Raw genomic sequence first — 15,097 nt, 5'->3', positions numbered from 1 at the left:
CTTACAAGGGATGTGAAGGACCTCTTCAAGGAGAACTACAAACCGCTGCTCAATGAAATAAAAGAGGATACAAAGAAATGGAAGAACATTCCATGCTCATGGGTTAGAACAATCAATATAGTGAAAATGGCCATACTGCCCAAGGTAATTTATAGATTCAATGCCATCCCCATCAAGCTACCAATGACTTTCTTCACAGAATTGGAAAAAACTACTTTAAAGTTCATATGGAACCAAAAAAGAGCCCGCATCGCCAAGTCAATCCTAAGCCAAAAGAACAAAGCTGGAGGCATCACGCTACCTGACTTCAAACTATACTACAAGGCTACAGTAACCAAAACAGCATGGTACTGGTACCACAACAGATTACACCATATATTTTATGTTCTGGTTATACAACTGTTAGATAATATAATACCAATTAATTATGTTTTGATAAAACAGTTAAAGAGTAAATAATTTAGGAACTCCTATTATGTAAAAACTTTAGTATGAAATACACAAAGAAATTCAGACAAGAAACATATATTCTATATTTGTGAATGATCTTGAGGAGTTAAATTTTTAAAAAGCAACAGAATGTAAATCAAAAATTAAAAATCACACAAACAGTTTTGACATGAAGTAATCCTTTTACCACTTGTCAATATTAAAAACATAAAGTGAATTATACCATTTTGAATAACAATTACTCAGATATACTTATATTAGAAATTTTAAATAATTTTCTTATAAATTATCTAATTTGAACACTCTAGAATTCCATTCAAAATATAAAATCATGTAAAAAATTAGTAAGGTCTTTATTGAATGCTCCCTATATGGTTTGCGTAACTCTGCTGTAGCTTACTATTGACAACACTTTTAAATACCTTAATTTTTTTGTTCTCATTTTAAATGTTCTAAATCATGTTGTACATTTTACATTTTATATACACATTACACGCAATTTTTCTTACAAAATATTGATTCAGCAACACATCTTCTAATAATCTGCATTAAAATTCAGAATTAGAACTAGAATTGGAATTAGAACTTATATATAGATATATTTATGTGACATAAAATATATATAACTATGTATTATACTATGTATCTATTATATTATATATCTTATGATAACTAGAATTAGAACTAGAACTTTTATCTCTTTCAAATATTTGGTAATATCCATTTTAAGATTTAAATATAGACAGTGCCTGAAATTAAATACAGTTATGTGCCACATAATGACATTTTGGTCAATATCAGACCATATGTAAGATACTGGTCCCATAGATTTTAATGCTGTATTTTTACTGCACCTTTTCCATGTTTAGATATGCTTAGATACACATATACTTACCATTGTGTTACATTTGCTTGCAGTATTCAGTACAGTCACATGTGGTACAGGTTTGAAGCTTAAAAGCAATAGGCTATACCACACAGCCTAAGTGTGTAGTAGGTTATACCACCTAGGTTTGTGTAAGTACACTCTATGATGTTCCCACAATGACAAAAATTGCCTAAAGCTGAATTCCTCAGAAAGTATTCCCACAGTTAATCAACATATAACTGTATATATAAACTGGTGTGTGTGTGTGTTTGTGTGCATGTGTATACTTTGTGTTTCTAGGTTTAGGAAAGATTTTGGCCTATTGTGGTTTTTATTCTACAAATTAAATTATTTTACTTAACCTTTTAACAGCCAATTTTATAATGTGGTACAAATATAATTCACAATAGTGACTGAGTTGTAAGGAAGATGTATTTATCAGGTTCTTATACTTTGCAAACAGGAAATACATCATTTATTCATGAAAGATTTCCTCCCCTCATAAAAGCTGGTAAGAAAATGTTTTCACATATGGAGAAAGTTTTAACATCCAGATGTATTTGTTTCTCATTAAATTCTGATTAGCTGAATAGTTTATAAAAGACAATGCTTAATTCAAACAACAAATCTTACAGGCATGATTTTTGAAAAGTTTTGTTTGTGAACGACTTACATTTCATGTCTCCAGAAAGCATAGTAATAGGTATTCTAAAGTTAACTTTAATATATGTGTATAGTAAATAGATATTTTCAATTTTTATTAATAAAATCATTTTTTGAAAATAAAATGAAGTCTTTGTTTCTTCTTAATGAATTACCAAAGCAAAGCATACACATTATAAGCCAGCTATCCACATTTTCTCTATGGTAAACATTCTTCAAGTGTAAAGATTAGCATATCAGTGCCCTCCTCACGCCATTAGTCTTATCCCTGCTTTGTAAAGATCTCATTCTATAGGGATTTGACTAATGAAGTTTTGGTGCTGAGACAATAATGTCTTCCTCAGAGCAGAGACTGCCAATTCAACCATATTGTGCTGAACTGTAGAGAACTGTGCCAAATTGTGTGTGTCTACGTCAGAAACAAGCTGTTCATTAAAAAGCAAAAGAAAAAAAGGTAAGCAGCAAAACAACATCTTAAATAGCAGCTATGAAGTCCTGGCATGCCTTAAACATTTGATTTCTTTTCCCACAGTATCAAAACAGTGAATGTAACCATTTCTTTTTAAGTATAAATAAGATTAATAAGCAAACTATATTATCAATTTTATTATCAACCTACATGTAGAGAAATTAAGATTTTTAAAAGCATCTTGCAATTTACAGTAGTGCCTTCAGGTTCAACTATCTTCATTTATTCAAAAATAAAATATTTATTCCAGTGCAACTTTATGCCCGGCACCATGCTAGTCTCTGTGTATACCCTTACTTTCTCATTGTGTTTAAAAATATGTTTTGACAATTTAGATGAGATTTTCCCACATCAATTCAAACATAAATCAGAGTACTGTAATGTCTTGTGTTAAGATAATGTGTAATATTGGAGACATTTTAGCCCTTGCTCTGACAAAGATTTTCTTCTTGACCACACTCTAGCCAGGCTCCTCATCCTCTTCTGAACGAGGACGCCACCTAGGCCAAACTCTCAACAGTAATGATTTTGTCCATCCCATCCCCCAACATTAAAAGACTTAAGCAAGCACTGACATCGCTTCTAACAGCTCAAGGCCATATTCCTAGGGTGAACTTAGCCTCCCTTAAGTTCCTAAGAAAGCTCTAGACTGCCAAAGGAATTTACCATTTGTTCTGGCCAACACCTGAAGATAGGCTCCTGACAACCCTTCTTAAAACCTTTACTAAAAAAGCTTTCAATTTTTGATATGGTTAGGCTTTGTGTCCCCACCCAAATCTCATTCTGAATTGTAATCCCCATAATCCCCATGTGTCAAGGGAGAGACCAGGTGGAGATAATTGAACCATGGGGGTGGATTCCCCCATGCTGTTCTGGTGATAGCAAAGGATTTCTCATGGGATCTGATGGTTTTATAAGGGGCTCTTCCCCCTTTGCTCAGCACTTCTCCTCTTGCTGCCTTGTGTAGAAGGTGCCTTGCTTGTCCTTTGCCTTCTGCCATGATTGTAAGTTTCCTGAAGCCTCCCCAGCCATGCTGAACTGTGTGATTCAATTAAACCTCTTTCCTTTAAAAATTACCCAGTCTCAGGCAGTTTATTATAGCCCTATGAAAATGGACTAATACAATTGTGAAATCCTTCTTTTTTTATTGAGATGTATATATATCTTAAAACTAAGGAGGGTCTTTCTCACAGAACTGAAAGCAATTCCTTTGTGTGGGCATACAATCCTAACTTCTGTAATTGCCAGCCAGCAAACACAGCTGATCTAATCAGCATTTACACTGAGCAGCCCTTGGTCATTTTTCACTTCCCTGCCTTTCCAAGTCTCTGCTCACTCCCCTCTTTACTCCCACATACTCCCTTTAAAACTCCCAGGCACCTCTGTACAAATTGAACGTGAGTTCAGTTCACACTGAGTATACTCATAAGATTATATTCCTGATTAAAATCTGTCCTTACCATTTTACTTAGTGTCCAGCTTGGTTTATCTTCGTCAGCTCCACTATCATGCCCTTTTTTAGGTTACTATTTTGTACCTCTGTTGACAAACTAAGTAACAATGGGTTTAGGGACCATTTCTTATTTTTCTGGACCTCCTTTGCTTCTAATGCAGTTGTCAACAAATGGTATAATTTAAAGGTATAATTTTTGCATAAAAATTAAACCAATCAATTGAAAAATAAATTAAGGCAGAAAGGATTCAATCACCAAATATTCATACAAAAGAGTATTGCTAAATTGTTATAAATAATACACATTTATATTCATTTATTTTGATTTAATAGAACACCATGGATCTTATAATACTTTTCTTCATCGTTTATGTAACTTTTCGCATTATGTTTCTTTAATCATTTAATAAATTAATCCGTGTGTAATAAACATTCTACTTCCTCTATCAGAGAGATAGAAGACAAATTATGTCCTTAATTTTAAGGAGTTGGGCAAAGAAATTATACCTTCCTCCTCCAACAATCTCAAGATTAATTCAAGGTGATTTAAAACCAAGGCTTTTAGTATTCATATGCGTTAAATAGCTTTTATGACTATTGCCATGAAAATTAATTTCTTGAAAACTATTGTGTTATAAATTTGGCTTTTAATTTTCTGATGTAAACATAAATGTACATAAAGTCTCAGAGCACCATTAGTTTCTTAAACTAATATTTTTAAGGCCATTTTTGTTCTTTCTTACTCTTTTACCATTAAAATTTATATATAACCATTATTAATTGTCATCTAAATATTTTAACTTTCATTTTCAAGCTACTTGCTCATTTGCTCACAATTTAATATTTTTCCTAAACAGGTATTCCAAATAATTCAAAAATTAAAAAGGTAGGCAAATAATTAGCTGACAATTGTCTTCAAATTTATTTTATGAAAACACAATCATGCTTCCTCCTGATAGCTAGCATTAATTAGTTTTATCTGTATTGACAGCGAGTAGTTTCAAATATTCTTTCATATTTAAACCAGAAACAATAAAGACAGTCTCCTATTCTTTCCATTGTATTTTTAGTATTCTGCTGAATGACTTTTTGATTCTTTTTGTTTTGAGATGGAGTCTAACTCTGTCACCCAAGCTGGAGGGTAGTGGTGCCATCTCGGCTCACTGCAACCTCCGCCTCCAGGGTTCAAGCAATTCTCATGCCTCAACCACCCAGGTAGTTGAGACTACAGTTGCCCATCACCACGCTTGGCTAATTTTTGTATTTTTAGTAGAGATGAGGTTTCACCATGTTGGCCAGGCTGCTCTCGAATTCCTGAACTCAAATGATCCACCCTCCTCGGTCCCCCAAAGTTCTGGGATTACAGGAGTGAGCCACCGTGCCTGGTTGACTATTTGATTCTTGCGTTTTTGTTGAGATCATCTATTCATGTGCCTTTACCACCATCTTTTTTTTTTTTTGTAAGAATTTTATAGAGAATATTGATGACAACCACTTCTGTTTCAAACTGTTTTCCAGATCGTTCTTTATGATTTGTTAAATCACATAAATGTACAATTTTTTTTCTATGACATGCTCAAATGTATCAGTCATAGACCTTAGATTTTTTTGTGTGGTCTCTTTGTCTAGAATAGTCTCTCTGTGAAAGCAGAAAATATTCTTTCTATTTTCTTCAAATTGCACTATCTTTGTTTTAGAATGCTTAATCCATTTGGAACTTATTAAACTGTGAGGTGAGAATCTATTCTTTTTTTAAATTACTATCATTATGCTTTTCTTTAAGTAATCCCTTCCTTGTATATTCCTATTATTTAGGTAGTTTTATTTTTGTGCTTCCTAAATTGAAGATTTAATTAATTCATTTTCAGTTGTTGAGTTCTGGTATTATTATTCAACCTGCAATTAGACCATACATATACTATAATTCTGGCTTAAATTCTTTTTGAAAATAGAAATAACACTTGAGATCGTGTGTGTTCAACACAAGCTTAACGTCCAAGGAATTTCATAACATCTATCATTAGTTAACTTATGTTAGTTAATGATAGTTAATAACTATCACTAGTTAACTTTTACTATTAACTAATAGTAAAAATGTTATTTTAAATCACTAAAATGATTGCTATCATTTTAATGCATTTTAATGCATATGGCAAGAAAAAAATCTGCACAATTTCTACTTTAGTAATTTATTGATATTTATTTTGTGGTCTCAATCATGAAAAATTGTACAAACATATTGAACCAAAAATTAGTGTATTTTATCTTTTAAAATGTAGTTAGTAAACTTGTTTCGATATCCCTATTTGGCTCTTTGTCTCCTTTTCCAAACAACTTCTTTCAGCTGTACCCCTTAAAAACATCAAATACTTAAATTATAATAATAATTATGGTTAAGTATAGTTTAATCATTATATACTATTTTGAAATAAATTTAAAAATTATTATTTTAATTTCAGTTTGTAATAACTGGTTTCAATGCTCAATTAAATGTATTCTATACTGTAGCCTCTTGATTCTTCCGAATGTAACATCTATCTTCCCCCCCTCAAGAAGAGTATGTAGCTAGTGTTTTAAAACTATCAAGATGCATTTTATGTATGTCAAGATATATTTCTGCAGTTTTTAAATACAGAGGCACAATTTTACTAGCTAATTATGAGTCACATTTGCTTACTGTCTAAATTATTTTCTCTTCAGGCATACAGTGTTACAGAGAAATTTGAGACCATCCTGATTGTTTTTTTCTTTTCGACTATCAATGTTCTTATTTTTTTCAATGTTTAAAAAAATGGGTATATCTGACATTGGTATCTTTGAAAATTAATTTTCCTGGTTTTTGCCATACTCTCATATTATTACTAGCTTTTGCATAGGCTGATTGCTTCTATTTCAGTTGTTATTGTATCTTTCTTAAGTCTCAACTACCAAAAGCAACATTATACGTCTTTCAACAATATGTACTGCTTTTTGTCTTTTTACAAACCTTTGCCAATGTCCTCTGCATCAGAGAAAAATCATCGAATCTGTCCTACAAATCACTTGCTTGACTTTCTGCAGGGACAACTCTGCTTTTTGGGCTATAATAAATATCAATAATTTGATTTTATGTATATTGACTTTATAGCAGTTTTCCATATCTTTCCCAATTCTTTTTACTTGGCCCCTTATAAAATATCCTATTATTTTTATTTATTATCTTGTTGTTTTATGTTGTTTTACAGTGTTTTTTAAAATTTATTTTAAGGCAGCTGGGTGTGGTGGTTCAATGCCTGTAATCCCAGCACTTTGGGAGGCGGAACTGGGCGGATCACGAGGTCAGGAGTTCAAGACCAGCCTGGCCAATATGTTGAAACCCCGTCTCTACTAAAAATACAAAAATTAGCCGGGTGTGGTGGCACATACTTTTAGTCCTTGCTACTTGAAAGGCTGAGGCAGAAGAATCGCTTGAACCAGGAGGCAGAGGTTGCGGTGAGCCAAGATTGTGCCACTGCACTTCAGCCTGGGCGGAAGAGTGAGATTCCTTCTAAAAAATAAATAAATAAATAAATAAATATAAAAGCAAAAGCAAATGCTTTCAATTTTTTTCTCTATCACCCATCTTCAATATTTCTTCTCCTTTGCTAAGTTTACACAAATTTTAACTGACTCCATGTTAGAATTGTGTGTATTTGTATTCTTGTGTAATTGGTTTTGGGGGTTATTTGCATTGTTTTTGATTTTACTGTTTTTTCTTGCTACTCAGTTTAGACCTGGAATGGACTCCAGATCTAGGACATAAACTATTTAATAATATTCTCTTTTTCTTGTTATCCGCCTGTGTGCTATAGCAAAGTTTTTCCTGTATCTTATACAGAGAAGATTTGTAATTTATATGATTTTAATAATCCAAAGAGTGAGTATAGGTGTTAAAATCCATGAGTCTCAACAGGGGAATATTATTTGCCACACTGCAACTTTAAAATTTCTTCTTTTGGTTAAACCAACAAGCAAAGAGTATAGCAGAGTGGAGATTTCAAACTGCCTGGATGTGAAGCCAATCTCCACCATCCAGTAGTGTGGGGCCTGGAGAAAGTTTCCTCTTTTCCCTCTTTTTTACATTTCCTAATATACTAAATGGGGATAAAATAGTTACTATACCATTGCACTATGGTGAGATTTGAGTTAATATACATATGCAAAGTGCTTTGAATAGACTCTGCTTAGAAAAAGTGCTCTTATTTGCCACTATTATAATTATTTCCATTATTAGCAATATTTTTAGGAAGAAGTAAGCATTTTCCTATATCTGAACTTTTGTATCATTTCCCTTAATTGGCAAGTTCAAGATCACTCTTATGTCTAGTTTCTTTTCTGGGTTAAGCTCTTATCACACCACAAGGACTTTGTTGGGCACAGTGGTGTATCACTTCAGGGACTGTTCAGTGCCTTTGCCAAATACTTCTGATTTTAGAAACAATCATTAGTGAATTTAAATGAAGTTCTTCCCCTCTTCTCCACTACCAGTGTTCACTTTCTGACCTTATCACTCCAAATTAATTTATTCCAGTCATGTTCTTCAGGGTTCTAGAACATTTATTTGTTAGCAATGCTATATTTTTTTCCCTGAGAAGCCACACTTCAGAGCTTTCAATTCATTAATGCAGGATATAGGAAGAATTCCTCAGTTTTTGACATATAGACAAATAGCACTTTTATATAGCTTAGCACAATCCTAAGTTTTCAGTGTTTTTTTGTTTTCTGTTCATATTATACATAATGCTATGGATATATGGATATGGGAGAGGGAGCAATCAGTGGAGAACTCGTCAGTTAGATACTGTGTTCATCACGTGAACTTTCTGCCCAGAAGTCTGAACAAATATAGTTACATATTCCTTTATATTTCTAAATAGAGTATCAGGAATGTCCTGTCATATTGTTTTCCAATGGTATATTATGTTCTCAGTAATATAATGTTACTTATCCTACTTATCGATCCATTTGGCAAATATTTACTATATATCTAATCCATGCAGTGAATGAAAAGTGGCTAGATTAACCGAGTTCTCTCCAGTAGAGAAACTTTCATATACTGAGGGGAGGCAACCAATATAAGCAAATATTCACATGCAAGGCAAGCACAGATTGAAAAAGCCCTTAAAGGAAATGAAAATAAATGCTCTAATAGAGAGTAAAGGGGGATTCAACTAGCATGGTCAAGAAGCTCTCTGCGGAGATAATATTACAGCCTATACTTCAGGAATGATACGAAGTTGGTATTGTTTAGAACTGGGGAATCTGAGTCGGAGGGAGTAAACTCATTTGAGGAGGTGTGGACTACAGTATAGAGTTTGAATTGCTCAGCATCTTAGCTATGATGTGGAATAATTTTAAGCAAAAATGCTTACAGTTCTGGTTTGAATTTTGAACAGATCACTCCGCTTGCAGCTAGTGTGTCTATAAAGTATATCTATTATGTACTGAGGAAGGGAATAGAAGCAGTTAGACCTCTTGGGAGACTTACTGATGAAAAAAACACTGGACAGGTTACAGGTTTAAAATCAGTTTTCATATAACTAAATGTATCTGACAACATGTAGATACTTAGCTTCCTACTGGTACATCAAGCAAGCATGGCCCACATAAACAACAATTTAAATATTTATTTTTGTCAGAAATTGATTAATATTGTTTATATTACTTCCTTTTTCTTGTTTTTTTTTTCCTAATTTGCTTTCTCTTTATTTCCTTTTAATATGCAGGCATAATCTCGGAAAGACAAACAAGCAGAATCTCATTTTTATTTTAAGCAAAATATACTAATTATGCTGACAATAATAGAAATCAATGGATATAAAGAATAGTCATTAGTGCACATCAAATGTCCTTTTAACCATTGTTAAGCTTTTCCAATTTTATGTAAAAATATTATTAAATAGTACTTTATAGTACTTTATAAAGGTACACAAATTAATTACCCAAAGAAAATCAAATACAACTTGATGTACCACCTGTGTTTACAGAATCTGCTAATTTCTAATATTTTGAGAAACACTAATTGTTAAAAATAAGAAAACTCTTCTTACTGTATTTTTCATGTTTATACCACAAAAGTGCTCTCCTTTTCCTTTTTTTATTTTTGAAAGAGAAGCTTGAAATTCTGGTGTATATAATAAACAGTGATCGTTAAATCAGTCCTTATATCTTTATTTCTGAAAGTAAATTTCACATCATAGAGCATTTTTTATGCCTTTGCTTGAATTTTTTCTAGAGGAATTACATGTACATTTTCAAATTTTGCTTTTGCATTCTCATACTGCATTCTCCAGGGTAATGTTTTTAAAGATGAATCTGATAATATTCCTCCCTTGCTTAAATCCTGCCATAATTTGCCACTGCAATTAAAATAAATTGCAAATCCCATAATAGAGTAATTTCCACCTCCCCAACCTCATTTATCATTATGCTTCTCAATTAACTATGATCTAGGGATACTGGTTTGCTTCTTGCCTGTTTCTTGAACACTTTCAACCCTGATCCAGGTTCTTTGTTGACTGAATTATTTCACTCAGACTAAAAGTGTAAAAATTCTACATTGACAGCTATCAGGAGGTTGGCCCCTCAAGAAAGACAACTTAGCCTTAAGTGTCAGCCTTTGGTGTTACATTGCTCAACTAATGCCAATAGACCTATTTACTAGCCTTTTCCTTATTCTACAGATATGTTCATTTATAACTTTATTTGAATGACATCTTCTCAGAGGGACTTTCCCTGGCCACCCAAATAAAAAGGCACCACACTTCATGTTCAACCTACCCTGGTGCCTTGTTTTGTTTCCTTCATGTACTTATTAATATCCACATTTATATTATTCTATTTACATTCAGATATCCTTATTTCTTGTCCTATAGCAGGGAAAACTCAGTAAGCACAGAGCATTGGTCAGCCTGATGCATTACTATATCCACAACATTGAGGATGGGGCTCAGAGAGTCTTAGGTGCTTAATAAATATTTGTAGAAAGTTGAATGGAGGAAGGGAAAAAATTCTATTTATAATCACACTGTGAAATTGGAATTGGTAATTTTTGAAAAAATATACATCTAGATCAGAGGTGTGCAAACCTTTACCTGTGGGCTAGTCATGCCTGCAGCCCAATTTTGTACAATTATTATTATTATTATTATTGAGATGGAGTGTCGCTGTATCGCCCAGGCTGGAGTGCAGTGGCATGATCTCAGCTCACTGCAACCTCCACCTCCCAGGTTCAAGCAATTCTCCTGCCTCAGCCTCCTGAGTAGCTGGGATTACAGGTGCATGCTACCACACCCGGCTAATTTTTGTATTTTTAGTAGAGGTAGTGTTTCACCATGTTGGCTAGGCTGGTCTCGAACTCCTGACCTCAAGTGATCCACTTGCCTCAGCCTCCCAAAGTGCTGGGATTACAGGCATGAGCCACCGTACCCGACGGATTTTGTACATTCTAGAGAGCAAAGAATGATTTTTACAATTTCAAAGGTTCAAAAATAAACAATGAAGAATACAGAGGAGACAGTATGTAACCCAAAATACTTAGAATATTTACTGTCTGGCCCGTACAGAATGAGTCTGTTGACACTTTTCTTAATTCCTCATTGAACCAAAGTGTTATCTGAATAGATCTGGATTACGTTCTGCTTCAATTTCCTCCTAAGAAAAAATAGGAAATTGGATTGAAAAACCATCTTAATTTCCTTCCATTTTGACTATTGAAAGTTCTTCAGAATGAAAAAAAATAAATGTAGTTAATCATACCTACTTTCCTCATTTTTCTAAAGGATGGGGTCAGGAATGAGAAAGTGTACGTGTAAATACATATGAGAATTTATAAAGGGCAATACACAAAGCAAGGCCTTTCTCCAAAATAGCTGAAGAAATACACTCACTGTTTTGCACTTCAGTGAAAGAAACACATCATCAAAAGACTACTCAAGGAAAATGAACATCTCACTTCCTGAATCTTTGACATATACACCCAAGTTGTCAACATATAAATAACGTAATTATGAAAAAAGCCAGTGATCAATTATAATAACATTTTCATGATGGTAAAAATCATGGATCTAGTGCCAGTCTACCTGACTTCCAATCCTGGCAGCACCAGTTGCTAGATATTTGTCTCTGAGCATGCTTATTGTCTCTGTATCTCCACTTCATTCACCTTTGAATTACTAATAATAGAGTTTCTACCATAGAGAAATGTCAGAGGGTGAAATGAGTTAATATGTTTAAACTGCTTAGACAATGATTGGCACAGCATATGTACTATGATATATTGGTTAAATAAAAGAATTTCAGTGCGGATTTATTCCATTTTTTTCATATTCATTAGGTAATAAATCTCATGGTAAATAAAACAGTGCTACAGTCAGATTTTCTCATATTTCTGTGACGTATATGCTTAATGGAAGTTGCGTAAGAATTAACCTTATATTGAATTCCACAGCTCATTCATTGTGTAAGATGATGTGTTTGTTTTCAAATTATTTTATCATTGTTAGAAAAGCTCTGCTGCCGGGCGCAGTGGCTCATGCCTGTAATCCCAGCATTTTGGGAGGCCGAGGCGGGCGGATCACGAGGTCAGGAGATCGAGACCATCCTGGCTAACACGGTGAAACCCCGTCTCTACTAAAAATACAAAAAATTAGCCAGGCGTGTTGGCGGGCGCCTGTAGTCCCAGCTGCTCAGGAGGCTGAGGCAGGAGAATGGCGTGAACCCGGGAGGCGGAGCTTGCAGTGAGTCGAGATCGCGCCACTGCACTCCAGCCTGGGGGACAGAGAAAGACTCCGTCTCAAAAAAAAAAAAAAAAAGAATTAAGAAAAGGTCTGCCTTTTCATTCCTATAAATATCAAAGTGAAAACTTAATTTTACTTTCAAAATGATTTTATTTTAATACATAAGAATAAAAGAGAATAAGCAGGCACTTGGTCACAATTGCTCTTAACCATTTAAACTACAGGAAGCATGACAAAGAACAGATCCATAAAATATGCACAAGCGAGAACATTTCTAATATTATAAATAATAATACGCTCCAAATGCTGTTTCTTCTTCTTCTTTGTTGTTATGATTGCTATTGTTCTTAAATCTTTACCTGGCTTTAAACAAGTAGTAAAATGAAGCAACAGAACAGTCTATCTGGACTCACTTCCTTTTCATTCCTATTCCTAAACCTATTAGCTTAACTCTGCTGTATGATGATGCCAAATTTAATCTCTACAACTGGAGCCCCCATTTTTACCTGTATATCCAACTTCCTTTATGACCTCTCAAATTTAACATATCCAGAACCAAATTCCTAAATTTCTCCCTGAAGTCTTTTTTTAGTTTTGCACATACTCCCTAGTGGAACATTCTTTCAGTTTCTCAAAACAAACACACTAAATGCCATCACAGAGAAGCAGCAGAACCCTGTTATTGAGAATTAGACAGTGGAACCTGACTGCTTGGGTTGGAATCCATGATCTGTCAAGTATAAGCATCTGACTGGGGCAAGATACTGTCCCTCTACATATCTTAATTTCATCATCTGTAAAATGAGAAAAATAATGAGTTCTACTATTATTTTCTTATACTATATTTTCTTTATAAAATTAAATTAGATAATACAAGTAAAACATTTAAAACAGTGACAGGTTCATCACTGTTTATTAAATTTATATCTCTTGATTCATTTCCTTCCCTCATAGCCCACTTCATACCCATAACCAAATCCTGTTGGAAGTACCTTCAAGATACCACAGAATCTCACAATTTTTATAACATCCTGTGCCATTTTATTGTCAAGCAATAGCCTTTTACCAAGGCTTTTGCTTCCACCCTTAATCTGATTAGTCTCCTCTGCTCAAAACTTTCCAATGGTTTCCATATTTATTTTGAATAAAATCTGCAGTCATTATAATGCTAACAGAAAACTATAGAGCTAGGTTCCAATTGCCCCTCTGATCATATCTTCTTCTGTACCCTCCTCTAGCTCATTCAGCTTCAGATGCATGGACCTCCTCTTGGTTCTTAAGCCCTCCTGGCACACTGATGCCTCAAGGCTCTTTCCCTTGCCCTTTCCTTTACCTTTATTTACAAGACCCATTTTGTGTCCATCTCCTTAAGTGATTATTCAAAAGCCTCTTCTCAATGAGGTCTCCATGACTCCTTTTAAAAATTACACCACACACAGACAAATACACACCCACACACACACACACCCTATCCACCTTACTAGCCTTGTTCTTCTCAGTGACATTCATTACTATCTGATACACTACATATTTCAATTATATATTTGATAGTGTCCATATAATCCAATTAGAATATAAGCATCACGAAGGCAGTGAGTTTTGATCGGCGTTTTTGTTATTGTTGGATTCATTTCCTGCTCTATTTACAATGCCTTGCAAAAATTAGGTACTTAAAATATATATGACAAATAAATGAATCAATTAATAGTCAACAGGCAACCTGTAGGTTTATTCAATCATAATATATGTATTTACTACATATAATTTACTCTCTTTCTCTCTCTATATATATATATTAATATACTTACTACCCAATAGGCCCTAGGACTTGCTTTTACATACCTCACAATGTACCCCTGAGTGAAAACAGTAAAAAATGCTAATATATTTCCACAAATGTCAGATAGTAGATTCTAGTATTTGATCCATATTAGTTGTGCTAAAGCACATAGAAAATAAATGAAAAAAATATTTTATATTTTGCACACACACATTTACATATATTTGTATATGTGGACCTCTTTCAGAGATGCATATATATTTTTATATGATAGCAAATGATCTTTGACTTTCAAGTTTCTTTTTCCTCTCTTTACTGTTTTTTTATTTTTTTCTTGTTTTATCCATTGACACCACTGACATTTCTCCCACTGCCACCCCCCCTACCCTGCCACCACATAACCCTCTTCAACAAGTTAAGTGAATATTTATTGCTGTTGTAAGAAGCCTTAGGACAAAAGAAAGTCAAAAATTTGCTCCTTTAGAGGTTACAGGTGGTGAAAGGCAGGTCTATTTCACTTTTATGTGTTGTTCTATGAGAATAGATAGAAATTATGAGTAATCAGAGATTGCTATAAGAAGATTGAAGTACATTGTTAGAAACTAATTGTTACCCAGGGTTTCCAGGTACCAAAACCTAAAATGCTCAAAGATTACAG

This window comes from Hylobates moloch, unplaced genomic scaffold (genome assembly GCF_009828535.3).
Source record: "Hylobates moloch isolate HMO894 unplaced genomic scaffold, HMol_V3 SCAFFOLD_4, whole genome shotgun sequence".
NCBI lineage: Eukaryota > Metazoa > Chordata > Mammalia > Primates > Hylobatidae > Hylobates > Hylobates moloch.
The sequence above is the reverse complement of the archived record's forward strand: the minus strand, read 5'-3'. Positions refer to the sequence as shown.